Source organism: Neomonachus schauinslandi, chromosome 14, assembly GCF_002201575.2.
Source record: "Neomonachus schauinslandi chromosome 14, ASM220157v2, whole genome shotgun sequence".
Taxonomy (NCBI): domain Eukaryota; kingdom Metazoa; phylum Chordata; class Mammalia; order Carnivora; family Phocidae; genus Neomonachus; species Neomonachus schauinslandi.
Window position 1 is genome coordinate 92,158,307 of NC_058416.1, and position 7,638 is coordinate 92,165,944.

Here is a 7,638-nt window from a genome sequence, read left to right on the forward strand (position 1 = left end):
CAAAAAATAAATAAAATCTTAAAAAAAAAAAAAAGTTTTTAAAAAAAGAGAAAGAAAAGACAAGGCACAGACTATGAGAAAATATTTGAAAATCACTAATCTGACAGACCACTTACGTCCAGAATAAAGAATTCTTTTTTTTTTTAAAGATTTTATTGATTTATTTGATAGAGAAAGAGAGAGAGCATGAGCAAGGGGAGGGGCAGAGGGAGAAACAGACTCTCTGCTAAGCAGGGAGCCTGACGTGGGGCTCGATCCCAGAACCCTGAGACCATGACCTGAGCCAAAGGCAGCTGCTTAACTGACTGAGCCACCCAGGCGCCACCAGAATAAAGAATTCTTGACATTCAACAATAAGAAAACAATTCAATTAAAAAATGGGCATCTCTTGAAGCAAGGGAAATATAAGCAAAAATAAACTATTGGAACTTCATAAAAATAAAAAGCTTCTGCAAAGCGAAGGAAAAAATCACCAAAACTAAAAGCTAACCTACAGAATGGGAGAAGATATTTGCAAGTGACATATCTGATAAAGGGTTAGTACCTAAAATATATAAAGAACTGATACAACTCCACACCCCAAAAAACAATCTAATTTAAAAATGAGCAGAAGACATAAACAGACATTTCTCCAAAGACAACATCCAGATGGCCAACAGACACATGAAAAGATGCTCCACATCACCTGCCATCAGGGAAATGCAAATCAAAACCAAATGAGGTATCACCTCACTCCGGTCAGAATGGCTGAAATTAACAAGTCTGGAAACAACAGGTGTTGGCGAGGGCACAGAGAAAGGGGAACTCTCCTACACTGTTGGTGGGAATGCAAGCTGGTGCAGCCACTCTGGAGAACAGTATGGAGGTTCCTCAAAAAGTTAAAAATAGAGCTGCCCTACAACCCAGCAATTGGGCTACTGGGTATTTGCCCAAAGATACAAAATCAATACTTCAAAGGATACATGCACCCCTGTTACAGGAGCATTATCTACAACAGCCAAGATCCGGAAGCAGCCAGAATGCCCACTGACTTACGCATGGATAAAGATGTGGTGTACACACACAATGGAATGTTACCAACCAAAAAAAGAATGAGGCGCCTGGGTGGCTCAGTTGTTAAGCATCTGCCTTCAGCTCAGGTCATGATCTCAGGGTCCTGGGATCGAGTCCCGCATTGGGCTCCCTGCTCAGTGGGGAGCCTGCTTCTCCCTCTGACCCTCCTCCCTCTCATGCTGTCTCTCATTCTCTCTCTCAAATAAATAAATAAAATCTTTAAAAAAAAAAAAAAACTTAAAAAAAATGAAATCTTGCCATTTGCAATGACGTGGATGGACCTAGAGAGTATAATGCTAAGTGAATTAAGTCGGTCAGAGAAAGACAGATACCATCTGATTTCACTCTTATGTGGAATTGAAGAAACTAAACAAATGAGCAAAGGAAAAAAAAAAAGAGAAACAATCCAAGAAACAGACTTAACTACAGAGCACTGGTGTTTAGCAGAGGGGAGGAGGATGGGCGGGAGTGAACCAGGTCCAGGGGACTAGGCGTACACTTACTGTGAGGAGCACAGAGTGATGTGTGAAAATGTTGAATCCCTACACTGCACGCCCAAAACTAATACAACACTGCATGTTAATGACACTGGAATTAAAATGAACAAAACCCCTCTTATTTAAAAAACAAACAAACAAGAAAGATGAGCAAAAGATCTTTTTTTTTTTTTTTTAAAGATTTTATTTATTTATTTGAGAGAGAGAGAAAGAGAGAGAACACATGAGAGGGGATAGGGTCAGAGGGCAAAGCAGACTCCCTGCCGAGCAGGGAGCCCGATACGGGGCTCGATCCCGGGACTCCAGGATCATGACCTGAGCCGAAAGCAGTCGCTTAACGACTGAGCCACCCAGGCGCCCCTCCTGTCTCCTTTTTATAGCCAGGGTTTGTTTTTCTAAAATTTTCAGTTTAACATCAGAGGGCATTTGCACCTGCACTTTGCTGAGGTGCTTTATTGCATTAGTCTTCTAATTTTTCTTTTTTTAATTTTTAAGATTTTTTAATTTTATTTTTAAAGATTTTATTCATTTATTTGAGAGAGAGAATGAGAGACAGAGAGCATGAGAGGGAGGAGGGTCAGAGGGAGAAGCAGGCTCCCCGCCGAGCAGGGAGCCCGATACGGGGCTCGATCCCGGGACTCCAGGATCATGACCTGAGCCGAAGGCAGTCGCTTAACCAACTGAGCCACCCAGGCGCCCGAGCAAAAGATCTTAACACACACTTCACCAAAGGAGATATACAGATAAAAAATAAACATATAAAAAGATGTTCAGCATCATTTGTCAATAGGTAAATGTGAATTAAAACTATAATGAGACGTTACTACATACCTATTAGAATTGCTGAAATTAATTTAAAAAACCCACATAAAAAGTGACAAATGCACAGCAATTCCAACTCTCATGCACTGAAGGTGGGAACGCAGTGACCTTGGAAGAGGTTTTGGCAGCTTCCCACAAAGCTGAATGCAGAATTACCACACAACCCAGCAATCCTACTCCCACATACCTGCCCAAGTACACTGAGAACTTCTGCTCACCTCAAGATTTATGTTCAAACCTGTATGCAGATGAACTGCTAAAAACCGAAGCAACCAAGATGTCCTTCAAAAGCGAAAGGACGAGCAAACTGGTGTGTTCATATGATGGGTTACTGTTCCGTGACTCAGCAATAAAAGGAACAGACTACTGATTCAAACATGGATGAATCTCAAAGATTTAAGTGAAAAAGGCCAGTATCAAAAGGGTATATATGTGTGATTCCATTCTCCAACATTCCGGAAAAGGCAGAACTGCAGCGACAGAGAGCAGAACTGTTGTTGCCAGGACTGCGGGACGCATGAAGGCGAGACTCAGGGAATGTCTCTGGAGACCTGGACCCGTTCCAAGTCCTGACTGTGATGTTGCTTACACGTCTGAAAACTCATGAGGAGTCAAGCTCCTGGTTAAGGCCCAAGCACAGGTAAACCGAAGGCTTTACGTGACTGGCCTCCCAGGGAAAGCTGCCCTTCCCCACACCGATGTGGCACCAGAGGACTAGTATTCTGGTCCTCACTGCTGAATGTGCTATTGGTGTGGACTTACTGCCTATGTACACTCTGGTCAGCCTTTGCCCCTAAGCCCAGACAGCAGCGGCCACAGCCAGGGCCGTGACAGCAGGTATATGGAAGACTGAACCTGCCTCGTGGGCTCTAGCTCGTGCCCCAGGTGAGCCCCAGACTGGCAGGTAAAACGAACCCTCCTGCAGGATGACACATTTGAATACAAGTAAGATCTGTTCCTAATAAGCTTGATTTTTTTTAAAGATTTTATTTATTTAATTGAGAGAGAAAGTGAGCGCACATGAGTGGGGAGGGAGGGGCAGAGGGAGAGGGAGAAGCATATTCCCTGTTGAGCAAGGAGCCCGATGCGGGGCTTGATCCCAGGACTCTGGGATCATGACCTGAGCCGAAGGCGGTCGCTTAATCAACTGAGCCACCCAAGTGCCCCCTAGCAGCCAAATCCTAAACATGATGCATCTTTCTGGTTAAGTTACATAGTATTTGTCCTTCCTGCATACAATCTTTCCAGACAAAGGGTCTGGATGAAAACAGGAGATGAACTTTTAAAAAGTTCTGATTCCTAAATGGGACACACTGATACTAACAATAGAAAAACAAAAACAAAATAAAGCTAGCACCTGGGGAAGCATGGGGTTGGAGGACATGAATGATCTTTGTTTTTTTGGACTTACTCCTGAAAGCTTTCCCCTCCTACTGGAAAAAAGAAAAACCAAAAGAAACAACTTTCTAGTGCTGCCTTTGCAAGCTCATGGGGATGCTCTGGGTTTAGACTGACTGTTGGGGCAACAAAGATGCCTTCCTGATGGGCCGATGGGGAGACAGCAGAGCTCCTGCTCTTTCCAGGCCAAACATGCCCAGATGGTGCCCACATCTAACAAAGTGTGGACTAATAATCTGAGGTCGTGGACAAAGTGATTTGGAAGGAAATGCCCCAAGCAGTCCCTCTAAAACCGCATTATCCAGACTGGACTAAAAACCCCAGGGCAGAAGGGCCCACACTGGGGGCCGTGTTAACCTAGGTGTGGACTAGAGCAGGCCCTGATGGGGGTCCCCTCTGTAATTCCTTTTCTTCTAGGAGAACCACATGTCCTCTGGGATTGCGCTGCTGATGTTGTTCCCCAACCATCGTGACACTCTCCATTAAGTCAAAAAAGTAAAAAGACTAAAGGCAGATACTCCCATGCCCAGCTTTTGCCAACAGAAGCAAAAACATGTCTACCTAAAATGTATCCCAAATTCCAACTGAGGGAATATTTATGGGGGCCATTTGAAGGTTTTGTAATGATCAATTCTGCCAGATGACTTAGGTTTCTTTCCTAATACTAGAATATAGGTAAGACGGGTGGTCCAGGCCCACTGGTTTGGTCCTGTAGCAAACTATGTGTTCTGAATTTTACCTTAGATTCATGCCCTTAGTTCACACTGAGGAACTCTGTAAGAAATAGCACTGGGAAATAAGTTCATTTATTGCAGGGTTTATGTATCATAGGGCCGCTATTTAGGACTTTGTCCACTGTATCATCCACATAAACAGCTATCCAAAAGTCTTCACTGTAAGCAATCATTAGCAAATGCCTGCTTCTACTGAGTAGCTGGTCTGCTTTTTGTCAGAAGAAACCACGTAATACTACTGTTTCCCTTCCCATGTCCACTTCCGGGAATATCTGAGGACAGCCCGCACCTCTCCTCTGGCAACGAAGTACCTTATTTCCTATATATCTGTGCTTCGACTGTAAGACTTTTGTGTGATTCCATAACCCACCTTGTTCTCTGACACCTTCTTTCCCAAGTTTGTTTCTGAGTATGATTTAAATGTATTTAAGAGCTTTCCCATAAGTCTTGTCACGCCTACAGAAAAATACTGTTGGAGAACAAAGAACTCACCTGTGACTTGATCATTTTCTGCGGCTTGGAAAATCGGCTCCGTTCTGTGACTCCTGTCTGTCCTGATGCTCTGGAGAGAGGCTTCTGGTCAGATGTCTGTAAACTAAGAGAGCACCCCTAGTCCTGAGGCCTCTTCTTTCTTATCTCGCTTGAGTTTTCTCGTTCCTCAGTCATGGCCTGGAAATACAGTGGGAATTTTATTTTAGATGATGTCACTAATCTGGGTTCTCTCTTACTGGGAAATCAAACAACTCGAATCAGGGCTGGGAGGTAAGAAGCAGATGCAAGAGGAGCTCCTGGCAAGTCTGTATCAGGCCAGGCCTGCACCACGCTACACTCTGCAGCCCCTGCAGAGCCACCTATAAATGCCAGATTCAAGCCACTCGCCTCACCAGTTCAGCCAAACATCTCCGGAGGAGCATCACCACACCAAGACGCTCTCCAGAACTAGAACTTTGGCTCACTCATTCTGCAGCAGTATTTTCAGAGAGCATTTAAGTGAACTTACTGGTACAGCTCATATAGAGTAAGATGCAACTCGTTTCTTTTTCTTTTATAAAGCTGTTTTTTTTAAGATTTTATTTATTTATCTGAGGGAGAGAGAGACAGAGAGCGCAAGCAAGAGAGAGCACAAGCCAGGGAAAAGGCAGCGGGAGAAGCAGATTCCCTGCTGAGCAGGGAGCCCGATGCAGGGCTCAATCCCAGGACCCTGGGATCATGACCTGAGCCGAAGGCAGACCCAGGCGCCCCAAGAGGCAACCCATTTCTGAGCAGGATGGTAAACAGATGATGGCTCTTAGATCAAGATGATGATAGACTGGGGTGTTGGCGCTCAACTCCAAAATCAGCCGGAGAGCAAAAAGAAAGCCTCAATAAGAGGAGCCAACAGAAACAGTGAAAAGAAGAGAGGTGCTGGGGGAGACTCGTGTGTGGGTTTGTGCCTTTCCCTCAGAAGCCAGCAGGAACAGCCAGGCCTCATTTCCAAGGAGTAATGGAAGCGGATCAAAATCCCTGATGAGGGGCGCCTGGGTGGCTCAGTCGTTAAGCGTCTGCCTTCGGCTCAGGTCCTGGGATCGAGCCCCGCATCGGGCTCCCTGCTTGGCGGGAAGCCTGCTTCTCCCTCTCCCACTCCCCCTGCTTGTGTTCCCTCTCTCGCTGTGTCTCTCTCTGTCAAATAAGTAAATAAAATCTTAAAAAAAAAAAAAAAATTCCTGATGAGTGAAGGGCTGCCCTTCCTCATCTCCCAGCCCCCTCCATATCCCAAAGACACTGCTCCAATCTGCTTCTTTCTGAGGGTCTCTGATCCTTGACTGGAGGAGATGCTTGAAGGGGTGGTGGGACACAGGGCTGTCCAGTGGTTCCACAGGGTCCACACTGTTGGCCCTGGTGCCCCTTCCTGCCCTTCCCAGAGCATGCAGGAGAGCACCTAACACCTCTAGGGGACTATAAGCTCAGAGGCCATCAGCGGCACACATAAAATAAAAGTAAGAAAAAAAATTAATTTTCCCTCATGCAAGAAAGGGAGACTCCCCCGACTACTATTCAAAAACCACTTACTTCAGAAAACCCGTAATTGTACATTCTTTCTCTGCCCCTTTGAAATGTGTGTAAATCTTTTTTAATGCTAATAAGCCTTATCTAGTTTACCACCCAAAATGTCTTTCTTAAGGACCCAGGAGCTATCTCTTTGATGGCATCCAGGAGGATAGGCGCCCTACTTCCAAGTCTCAGGAAGGGCAGGCCCCTAACCAAGTGCCTGACTTTGGCACCTGGCTCCCAGGTATAAAACCACCCCCAATCACAAAGATATGAGAAGGCTATTTTTCCTTTGGACAAAGGCGAAAGCTAACACAATGGCCACCCCAAGTACCAGGAAAGTGTAGTAAGAACTGTGTGTAACAGATTATCCTTTATCTTGAGAACGGGTGTGTAATGGGTGTACCCGCCTGACTGCAGGGAACAGTGAGATTTCTGTCTCTGCAGTCTCTTCAGCATGTTGCCTGCAAAGCTCAGTGCATTCTTGTTTCAAGTTTAATTTTTATGCAACAATAAAACTGTCTTTCTTTTTCTTCTGCTTTGGCGAAGAGATTTTTGGGTTGGCTGATTTGGATTTAATGATTTCCCCAAGAGGCCAAATAACCAGATAACTGAGTACAACCGCTATTTTAAAAACTTTTTGAGAGACTGTAAACTACATAACAGATACCTTAGGCAGAATTATTGGAAAAAACAAAACTAAGATTTCAGGTAAGTATAATAAACAAAAAATACTAAATCTTGATGCATACAGATACTTACACCTTGAATTCCTTCACTGCTCATGGACCAGGTCACTTATATTCAACCAGAGAGGAGACAAGAGCCAGGGACTTCAGAGGCATAAAATCGCACAGAGATGTTATTTCCTTCCTAAGAACATACCTGAAAAGAAATGTCCAAAAAATCACAGTACCCAGTCAACTTGGGAACAAGAGGGACAAATTCCACCTCTCATAGCAGTCCTGCCAACGGAGATTTGTCCAGCACTGGTGGTCTGTACCTGGGGTCCAGGAATGGCTGCTGAGCTTTGTCTCCGCAGGCTGTCAGGCTAGCGAGGAAGCCCGAGCATGGTGGACGGGTCAGCAGGCACCTTTCCAGAAAAT